General features: G+C 39.4%; 1 long non-coding RNA gene across 1 annotated transcript; it reads right to left on the reverse strand.

The window, feature by feature from the left end:
- Positions 1–595: 595 nt before the first annotated feature.
- LOC138921283 (uncharacterized) lies at positions 596–3865 on the reverse strand. Its single transcript, XR_011433735.1, has 3 exons — positions 3674–3865; positions 1215–1331; positions 596–699 (listed from the first exon to the last, which is right to left on the reverse strand). It is a non-coding gene; the product is annotated as an uncharacterized lncRNA (long non-coding RNA).
- Between the last annotated feature and the right edge of the window lie 7804 nt (positions 3866–11669).

The raw sequence follows: 11669 nt of genomic DNA on the forward strand, positions 1-11669 counted from the left end.
GTACTTAGACATTTCTGCAAGAACCTCCTTTTAATAATTTGAAATACCCAAGCCTTTATTTTAATCTTGAACAACCTGATGGACATATTTAAGCAAATAATTCTGGTAGAAATGTGCAGTGATCAAAATGACCTTCATGGTGTAGAGTAATGAGACATTAACTGTGTCTAGTGAATGTTAGTAAATCTGTGTCCTTGTAATTATTTAGTTGATTTGATTTACTTAGAACCCAGTGCCTTATTTTTTTTAAATATGTGTCTATTATGTATTAGTCGTGTTTTTTATTTTGTATATTTTATGATGCTTTGACATCTTGGGGCCTTGTGGACTAAGGAGGAACTGCCCCCCCCCCCAGGATTAGCTAATTCCTGGAGATACTAAGCAACTTGCCTGTAAGCACATCTCTCATATGCAAACCAACCCATCCTGAGTCTATACTCCCACCCACCTCCTTTTATCAGGCACCTGCAGTTCAGCACACCATCCTCCTGCCCGCAGTCACCCCAGAACCTGCCAAAATTATTCAAACTATCCAATCATAAGCCTGTTCAGCTGTCTACCCTGCCTGGCCCATTCTTTCCATGAAAACCAAAATAAAGGCATTGCCCATGCTTTCTCTTCACTCCTTCTGCCTCCTTACCAACCCTGGTGCTTCTCCATGTGGCCCTGGATGGCTTAGAGTGTCCATCTTCTTGGGAACTGTAAGCAAAATATTCTTTTTTCAAAAACAGTTGTCTCTGTGTCTGTTATCTCACTATACCATTTTGATTAAAACAAAATTCCAGGTACATTTTAAAACACATTAAAGAAATTCAATAAACCAATATTTTTGAATAAATGAATGAATAAATGAGTATCTCTACCCACTTATAACACGTCTGTCTTTTACCTTATTAAACTTACTCTCATGGGGTTAAAAGTCACTCACATTAGCTATCTATGGTAATCACACTGTCATGAAACCAAGGACTGGATTTGTGAGAAATTTGAGCTCAGAGAAACTTATACATCGCAAAACAACACCAAGAAACTACAGCTTACAAAACGGCGCTAGTTCTCGGTTCCAGAAAGAAATCCAAAGAGGATTTTTTCCCCAGTCATTTTGTTGTGTGTTCCTGTGTGGGATGTTCTTTTTGTATGCCAGAGTAGATTAATTACTGTAACAAATAATCCTAAATCTCAGTTGCGTAAGATAATAAAAATTTCTTAATCACCAAAATCCAATGCAGGTGTTCAGTTGGACGGCTCTCCTGACTGTCTCCATGATTCAGTAATCACAGATTCTTCCATCTTGTGATGCTGCCAGTTTCAAAACACGGCCTCCAAGGTCACTAGAGAAGGTGGGAACGTTTTGGAAAACATATATCAGACATGTACCCAACTTCACACACAAGTACCAATCAAAATGTCTACACACATTCTATTGGTCAGAAGTAGTCACGTGCTGCCTCACTCATAGATGTAAGGAGACTAGGAAATACAGTCTCTGGCTGGGCAGCCACTTCCCAGCAAGCACTTTGCACTTAGGAAGAGGAGCTTGAACCTTTGGCAGTCAGTAAGCTTTTCCATTAATTCAAGACTTATTACCCAGGACTGCATTCTGGTGATGGGGTAACTATGGGTTGGTCACGTGATAATGGAAACCAGTGGTTCTTAGCACTTGGGAGTAATGAATCTGATGGAATTCATGGATTCTCGCCCTAGAAAAACATAGAAGCATAAGCACACACAATTGTCATGGAATTTCAGGAGCTTCATCGATTCCCTGAAGCCCATCCTTTGAAAGTATTAGAAGGTCATTGACCCATTCTTTTGATATAGTTGGGATTATTTAGCTCAGAGGTATATTTTGAATAGTGTTGTAAACCAAGAACTATGAGCCAACTTAAATGTTTTTCTGCTAGATTGCAGTCTAGTTTTTTTTAAATTAAATGTTATAACCAAGAGATCCAGAATATCAGTCATGTGTCATCCAACTGTTAGATGCCAATTTTGCACTGAGCAGAAATTCCTATCTTTACTACTGAAGAAGACTTTATGTTGATATCCTGCCATCCATTTGCCACTCTCCAATCCATTTCACATGCCAACCAGAGTAACATCTGAAAATTCAAATTTTGTCATGTTCCTCCCTCCTAAAGACCCTTCACTGAGTAAAGACCCAAACCCTTAACATGGCATACAAGACCCTACTTGCTTTTCACATCATTCACTGCTTTGCTTTGTATACTCCCTCACAACCGGCCTTTCTTTCCCTCCTCCCACCTCAGGGCCTTTGCACATGCCTTTGCATCTTCTTTGAACTGTTTTGCCTTCATTCTTTATATAGTTAACTCAGATCTCAGCTCAACTGTCATTTCCTCAGAGAAGACTTCACAGAGACACAAAGTAAGTCAGGTCTCCTATATGTTCTTAGAGTACCCTTTAAGTTTTTCTCCTAGTCTTTATCACAGTTTATAACTGTGTGACTATGTGATTTGTCTGGGTCACTCCCACTAAAAGGTAAGGTCCAGGAGAGAAGGAACTGTGAGAATCTGGTGCCACAAGTCAGCGCCTGGCTTAGCATGTGGAATATAACAGGCAGGCAATGTTTGTTGAACGGATGAATGAATGAATGAACATTGCCTATGCTTTACTCTACATCTTGAGAAAGAAAAAGCTAAGTGATGAAAGATCTTGAAAGCAAATTATTTTCTCATCTGAAAAGTGAATAGAATAACCAAGTCAGGGTTTGGTACAATTTTAAGGAACTTCACTGTTAGGCAATAACTTTACTGTGGTGCATAGCAATCTCTGCTCTTAGATAACTTTTAATCCAATAGGAGAAACAAGCAGTAAAGCATGTTTTCATCACTGTTTTATATTACCACAAAGGGAAGTGCTCATTGATGGAGTAAGGGCAGTGGAAGGGGACTGTCATAAAAAGAACTGGTAAGTGGGAGACTCTTGGACTAATCCAGGAAGGCTTCCTGGAGGAGATGGTCCTTTGGGTACTTTTTGAAGGCCAACAAAAGATTTTCCCCACAAGTCTTGCTTCTTGGCTTTCCTGTTTTGTTGTCACAAGGATAAAGCTACAAGTTACGAGAAAGGCTGGCGAGGCAAGGATCAAGCTGGCATTTTAGTCTTTCAGCAGAGAACAAAGATTTAAACAGTTATAGCTCATATTCTGTTTGGTAGATTGTATTATTTTTCAAAATATTCACTGTGTTTTCATGTAGGAGGACTTTACATTCCTATCACACTTGCCGTGTGATTTACTTTGGCAAATGACGTGGCGGTGGGAGTGACATATGCAGAAGCTTTGAGAGCCATTGTGACGATCCACCACCTCTCTCTTTTTCCTCTGACACAAGGCTCATTATGTCCTCAGATGAGGCTTTTCTATCAACTTGGATCCCAAAGTGAAGAGCATGAGGGAGAGAGCCACAAGTGGCCTATGGCCAACATATAACATGGGCAAAATATTAGCTTCTGCTCTTGTAAGACACTGAAATTTGAGGATCATGTGTGATTGATGTAAAACTCAGCAAAAGATGATTGATAGGCTTTCTTTCACAAAAATTGTGTATAATTCAACTCAAACTTAGAGCTATACACTTAATGAAAGAATAGTCATTTCCATTCAAGTGAGTGATCCAACATTTTTATCAAGTGCACAGCTTCAGGAACTCACAGATGCAGTCAAGAGGGAGAGGATGGAATTCTCAACCACAGAAGCCAGTGGGCTAACTTCTGCATTCACTGACTTGAAAGATGCGGAAGTCAGCTTGCCTGGTAGCTCTCCACTGGAAGTGCCAAGAGGATTCCATTTTAGATATGGGAGGAAACTGCCAGATTCATGTCAACTAGATGGGGATTTCCTTTCCTAGGAAGGAAAATCGAAGAAAGAAAAAGAGGTTTATCTGCTGATTTATACTGAAACAAGAATAGTCAGAGCTCGTCATAATATCATTTTTAATAGTAACGTCTCATAGAGAAATATATAAGAAAGTTATTCAAGCCAGAAATAGTTTCCACAAACTGGCTAAGATCATAAAATTCTTCTTCCTCCTCTCCTTTTCCTTCCATTCCTGCTCTATTTCCTTTCTTTGTCTTTCTTCCTTGTTCTTGCTCCAAATCTACTCATAGCCAGCTTTGGAAGATGCAAAGATGATAGATGTAAATAGATATAGAGACAGATACATGGATCCTTATCGAAAGAAAAGATAAATTGTATGTACATTTATTTCTAGAAGTTCAGTCCATAACTCTAAAATATTAAAAGAACTTGCTTTACCCTAAACCCTTAAAGCTTGAAAAACCCACTAAGAATCATTTGAAATTTGAGGGATTTTCACACTTTAATTATGCCAAGGTGTATTCTCATTTCCACCAGGGTTGGCTGGCCATGAACAACTTTATTTTAGGTTCATAAGCTTTCCTTGGTTGTCTGTTAGAACCAAAAATTTCATCTTCACGTAGAATTTGCAGTTTAAAAGTATGCATTATCTTACTGAAGAGCCTTTTTGCCGTGAGTTTTCTATTCCAAGGTCAATTCCAGTTACACACACCGCCCCCCCCCAATATTCCTGAATTAGAACTGTGGTCGCATTACCAATTATTATTCCCTGTTGTCAGGCAATATTGGCCTCCCTCTAAATGTGCTGAGTTTTTAAAATGTTCAATGAAAGGTGTGTATGGAAAGCTAGACTTCCCATTTAATCTCTCAAGTCACTCTCTGGAAGCTGAGCATTGATGCACAATTCAGACATCTTGGTGTTCCATCTCTGAAAATCATTTACAACCAGGAATAGAAACAGTTAGATTTACGTGCCATGGTGTCTGAATTCGCAAAGGTTTTCTGGTAATCCGAGAAGTTATATCGAGTTACTCTTAGCAAATATTTTGCTTTATTTTTGTAACTGTGATACAGTGAAAAGAGCCCTGGATGAGGAGTTAAGAACTTAGGAATTTCTTAGAGGGTTTTATTTACAATATTTTTGTGACCTAACAAAAAATGTAAATGGTCTACAATTTCATGATCATGAATATGATGAGCTGCTCTCTGTTCTGAATTACTCTAGTCCAGTGTAGAATGGTTATAATCAGATTGATCTGCATGAGAATTCAAAGCCAAGTATGTATACAGATGAAAGAGAGTTGATTTTTCATCATGGTTCTGTGGCTTAAAACCATCAAAAGCAAGGGAATATTGCAAAATGTGCCACTCCAAAAGACTACAGTCCGCCCATCAAGCAATTCGTGAAGCATGTAATGATGATAATTCCCGGGTATGTCAACCAAGAAACAGGCAAGTTAGCTGTTAAGTTGCCTCTCCATAAGAATAATGACTGTGTGAGTACTAGTGTAGGTCATTCCCTCTCCCAGCTCAGACTTTGAGGAAAGATAAAATAGATTTGTTGAGTTAGCTCTTTTTCTTAATGCCACATGCCAAGTAAGCCAGCATCTTAGGATATCTGTGCTACTAAAACCAAAAACTACTCAATTTGCAACTTTAGAGAACATTAAACCACTGAAGGTTAGAATTGAGTGGAACTTTTAGACATTTTGTAGTTCCTTCTATTCATTTTAACAATATGATTACTAAAGCCCAGAGAGACAGGGTAATTTGTTCAACATCACAAATCTAGTAATAACAAATATATAGAAAAGACTTTGTCCTACTCTGTTAACTCCTAGACCAGCGTTTTCTTCCCTGTATGTCATTTGGGAACCAACCACCATTTCCCAAAACTGAACCCAGGAGTAATAAGAATGAAATGTGCAACTTTCAATTAGAATTCAAAACTATAGAATATCTCTTTGAAATTTTAGATCTAGTGACAATAATAAAAATGAAGTCCTACTAGAGAAGTTCAAAGTATGTTCATTTATCCCCCTGTGCTATAGGAAAAAAGACTTGCTACCAAGAGAACTTCGTAAATTATTTTCTGCTCAGAGTAAACTTACATTACTCTTACCCATTCTGAATGCTCCTTAAAGGATTATAAGTAAGGCACACAAGAAAAAGTCGTGGTTTTATAGCAAAATTATCTCTAAACCAGAATTGCTGACCTAATCTGATTTTTCTTCTTATCAGACAATGTTAGGATATAATTGTTCCTATCATTAAATCTGAACTATACCACAACTATTGCTTAAATATATACATCATGTGACTATAAATATGAAACTGAGTCTTGTAAACACCCTTAAGAGAATTCAAACATAAGAAAAATTGCTGTTGGATCAAGTGGCCACCTGTTAAACCAAGAGAACACAAACTTAACACTACCACACATCTATGCAAGTTTTGTTGTTGTTGTAGTATTTGCTTTTTTTGGAAATTGCCTTCACAGCAATGACTTTACACAATTAAGTTTAATCTTATTATTATAGTCACACCCTGTGTTTCACCAGAAGTCTTATTGCCTTTTTTTATCACCCATATTTTTTTCAGATGCAGCTCCTGATTATTTCCACTTATTAAAAAAAATGAAATTTGTCTTCAAAGGGCAACAATCTGTTATCAATCAAGATCACTTGGAATGTATGTTAATCAGTTTTTTTTTTAATATTTAAAGAAAATTTGATTAGCCATGGCAAGAACATTAGAATAAGCACATGGCCTTCCAATTTTACTACAGGAAGAGACAGCTTTCATCAATATGAACACACTCTGGCACACTTCTTAAAAATCAGTCTTTTTGATTTGAATATCCAACATCACATAATTTGCACTTTCACAGGTATATCTGTGAAATTTTTCTATAAGGTGCTTTGAAGCCCAAGCTAAAACACATCCCAGACTCATCCTAGACAAGTTCTTCTCTTATTCCTTGTGCAAAATAGGCAGAAACATGTAACCTATAATAATTTCATCTGCTCAGTGCCACAATGCCAGCAAATCTCAATTTATCAGTGCTTGAAATATAAAAATTCAGATGTGTACTCTGTGTGAACATGCCTATGTGTGTGGGAAGATTATCTGTGCTTTGATTGTTCTCCGTAAAAAAGCTCCACCTGCTCCAAGACAGCTAATCGGTGCTGGAGCCCTTTGGGGCGTTTGGAGAGGAGAGAAGGCCCTTTGTTTTCTCCTTCACCACTAGTCTAGGGCCTCCTTACCTGCTCCAAGTACCCTGACTCAGCATAGGCTCAGACCTCAGAAGCTCCTCAATGAGCAGGTTGCCCTTTCCATGGAGCTAGGGCTGCTGTCTGAACAGGAGAGGAAAAGCTGTGGGCATCACATGAGAAAGGATGGTTCCCTCTTTCTCTTCGAATGACACCCTGAAACCCTGTGAGGAAGAGCAGGGGCATCAGAAAGCGGACCCGTATGCCAAGTTGGAGGGCAACAGAATGTAGGAAAGGTTCTCAGGTGGGGCCCTAGAGTCAGGCTGGCTGGGGCTGAATTCTGGCTCTGAGTTTACTTTGTGAATCTAGACAAGATCCATAAATTCTCTGTGCCTCAGTTTCTTCATCTATAAAATGGGAATCATCCCGCCTACCTTGTAGAGTTACGATGTCATCGAGTTGTTAGAACAGTGCTCAGTACATGGTAAGCACTCAGTCAATATTAACTAAAATGACTGCTGATGACTATGTTCTATTGAGAGCTGACTGTGTTTCCGAGCGCCCAGTTAATGCAGCCCACACATCCCTTAGAATTCTTCCCATGAATTTCTACTCTCCAACGTGAAATCAAATCTCAATTAGGTATTTAACGGGGATGTTTCTTTTCCATGGTTAGCACAATCATTAGTTGATAGTACACAGAAATATGTCGTTTTAGTCCCTTGCAGTGGGAAATTTTACATTCTTAGATACATATACAAATTCCTTGAGTATATAAAATGAAAATTTAACAATCATGAAAACCAATGTATAGCCTTCACTCACCCCAGCTACGTCTGCATTCTATTCATTCTTGAGTGTCAACCAAGGTAACTCACATCCTCGGAGAAAGGACAGGACAGAAACCAGAGGTCATGACAACTCATTCTGCCCATCTTCTAAGCATGGTTCCTGAGCTAAATATACCCATGCTCTATGGCAGCAAGAAGGATCATACACCCTGCCTGGGGAGCCACAGTCACGACAGCAATTGTGAAATGCTGGCGACCTTGCTGGGGACCGCGAGGGAGACCAGTGCTAGGTACTCCAGAGTGGTCATGGACGAAATGGAACACTTATTTAAGGAACTGTGGCTTCACTGGAGATGCCTCATCCTTTTCTAAATGAAACCACAGTGGTTTCCTTCCAACGCCCTTGTTGGCATTCTTGAAGTTGTCTCAACTTAAGAACCTGAATCTAATTCCAGATATTTTTCATTTGTGCCATAAACCACTACAGGGACAACAGAAATGCAGGCCTGGGAACTAATGCTAAATTATCTACTCTCCTGGAAAACCCACTCTGAAACCATATTTTTCAAGGAAGTAGCATTTTGGAAGAGACCCACAATCCTCTTTTGCACCACCGAGAAGACAACTTCTCTATAATCCCTTAGTAAAGAAAAGGTCTCATGGGTTAATCTCCCTGAGGCAGGTACCATTACTGGTATTTCAAACCCACAAGTCATTGAACTGCAATAAATAAATTAAAATAATGGTTATAATAATATTATAGTAACCACACACTACTCCATTATCAATGTCTTTCTTTCAGGCAATACTTTATAAAGTGCTTTCTTGAATTTCAGATCTGTACCTTCCCATTGCTACCACAATTTCCCACCAACTCTGATAAGCAAGCACTCTCAATAACGCTGAGAAAGGTCCTGTGGGATTATTTTGAAGGACATAATTGCAGCTACTGAGAAAGAGACTCAATGTAATTAAGATTAAATTAGGATAAAATTGTTTTCAGAGACTGAGAATTGAACCCTGGGCTTTAAAATAAACTTAACGCCTGTAACCTCACCCAGACCGAGGGCAGGTGCGTTCCCATACACCTGCCAAAGTGTTTTAGTCTATCTTGGAGTGCGGCCACTCATGGTTTTATGGGGTTTCTTTTCCCCATGTTAGCACACAATTATATTTATCTAAGATAGTTTATATATTTGCAAATGGCAGCACTTAACATTGCTGCAAGCTTCTATGGAGAAAATTAACCCGTGTGCCTGTCGAAAATGCTGCTTCCTCCCTCTGGAAAATGTCTCTTTGATTGCTTCCTCATCTAGACTGCTTTATTGTCTCATTGCTTTCCTCTAATGCAACCAAAACTAGACTGCCAGTGCTCACCAATAGCTATAACCCCCTCTTCTTTGCAGGCACAGAGTTAGAATACATTTTCCAGCCTTCATTTTTCACCATAGGGTGGTGTCTGTGACTGAGATCTTGACAACAGAACACAGGCGAAAGGAATGGGTGCCATTTCCAGTCCTCGGCCTTAGAACCTTCTACTCATGATCCTTGCACTCTTTCCCTAGCTGAGTGGAGAGAACTCTGAGGACCTAGAGTGATGGAGCCTTTAGACAGGTCCTGGGTGCTTGAATGACTATGTGGAACAGAGTGTGCTCCACCAGAGTCTGCCATTCCACACTGAACTATGATGTAAGCACGAAATACATCTTTGCTGTGTTAAGACACTGAGGTTTGGGGGTTTGTTTGTTATAGTGACTAGCATTACTTATCAAATACGGTTATTTTCTCACTTGGTTCTATCTCTCTGTTTCCAGTCATCTCACATTTCTTCCTTTCTTTCATTTATTCTTCAAAGAATTATTGTGTGCCCATTGTATGTGCTAGGAACAGAGTACATTGCACAGTAATTATGTTCAAAGTAGCCCAAACAAACAACCAAGCACCTTACAAAGGGGACAAGCACAATTATTCAGGTCTGCTAGTCCTTTAGGAGAGGTATCAGCAAACTACAATCTGGCTGTTTTGGTAAATTAAATTTTATGGGAACATAACCATGCTCATTCATTTACATCCCATCTATGTAGTGAACTTGGAACCTGCAAGAAGGCAAGAATGATCAAGAATGCCTTGCAACCTACAGCCTTCATGCTACACTGGCTGAGTTGAATAGTAATGTCAGAGACTAGCCCACAAAACCTAAAATATTTTCTGGTCCTTTATGGAAAAAGTTTACTGACTTTGTTCTAAAATATTTTGGAAAGGATTCTCGAAGGAGATGACACATGAGGTAGGTTTGGTGGAGTTCACTGGTAGAAAAAGAGGAAGAGGGCATTCTGGGGTGGGAGAATAATAGCCAGGCAAAAGAAAATGTAAGTTTAAAGGTTACTCAGACAGCAATGAGAAAACACCCAGGGGAGAGCGATCTTCCCCTCAGATCCTCAGTCACAGTGGGAATGAGTAGCTGGAAGAACCATATTGAGAGAAAATGTTTTGAATCAAGCAATCCTGTTGACCTCAGACCCCTCATTCTATTACTATTATATCAACATTAAATATCTTTAAGGTCAACTGTAGAGAAATAAGCTGTAAGTCTTCATCCATCATTTCATAGCATGGACCAATAGGATTTCTTGGAGAATGATGCAGAAGGAAATGTAACTCTGGGATGGACTCCACTCACCAGTTCTGTAAAAATCCCACTGATAAGTTAAAAGAGTAAACTATATTTTACAAAAGAGAAAAAGATGAAGATCCCAGTACCAAAAAAATGGAAAACATACGTGTTTATATACTCCTTGTCTTAGTCAGCCCAGACTACCAGAGCAAAACACCACAGACTGGGGGCTTAGACAACAGACATTTATTTTCTCACTTCCATCCTCTGGAGGATGGACGTCCAAGATCAGATGTCAGGATGGTCCGTTTCTGGGGAGAGCTCTCTTCCTGGCTTGTAGACATCCACCTTCTTGCTGTGTCCTCACACAGCAGGGAGCAATAGAGCTCTGGTGTCTTTTCTTTTTCTTAAAGGGCACTAATCTGACCATGAGGGCCTCACCCTCAGGACCTATCTAAACTTCATTATCTCCCAAAGGCCCCTCAAAATACCATCACATTGAGGGTTAAGGCTTCAACATATGAATTTGAGGGGCACACGGCTCAGTCCATAGCACTCCTCAAAGAAAGAAAACATAATGTTTTTAAGTAAATGTTGAATATTGAACACTATAACATAATGTTTTAAATTGAGATTTGAGATATGGTATCAATAAACTGTAATAGAGTTGTTTCCAGGAAAGATGTACAAAGACACAAAAGACCTTTACACCGATGGTAACAATGAGAAAATCTAAACCAAGTAAAAATCATACTTTTCTGTGAGATTTGCTAAGAGAGGCAGATACAAGAAAGCCTTGATAAACTGAATTTCAGAGATATCCAATTAATCCCTTCTAAGATGAACAGAGAGGATGTAAGTCCCTACATCTCAACTGAGCACCTCCTCTGGGTATAGGCAGATGGAAGAACCAGCTTGTTGTAGCTTGGGAGGTTTCAAGTGAAGGAGGAATCAGCCAAATGTTACTCAACAGTGAAGCCTGGCAGGGAAGACTACAGTCCAACAGAGCCCCAGATGAAAAACAAATTGCACGGCCTGACAGTGCTCTCCTTGCCCCAACCCCCAAATGACAGCGAGAAGGAAACAGTGGAGGAGAGGGTGGGAAAAAGAGTATAGTTACGTAGTCTCTCACATCCTCATGATACTTGAATTCCAGAGGTGCTCCAGATTTTGATTCAAAGGTGAAACTACAGCCTAACCTCCTTCCTGCTCAA

The sequence above is a fragment of the Equus caballus genome, chromosome 28, assembly GCF_041296265.1.
Source record: "Equus caballus isolate H_3958 breed thoroughbred chromosome 28, TB-T2T, whole genome shotgun sequence".
Classification (NCBI taxonomy): Eukaryota; Metazoa; Chordata; class Mammalia; order Perissodactyla; family Equidae; genus Equus; species Equus caballus.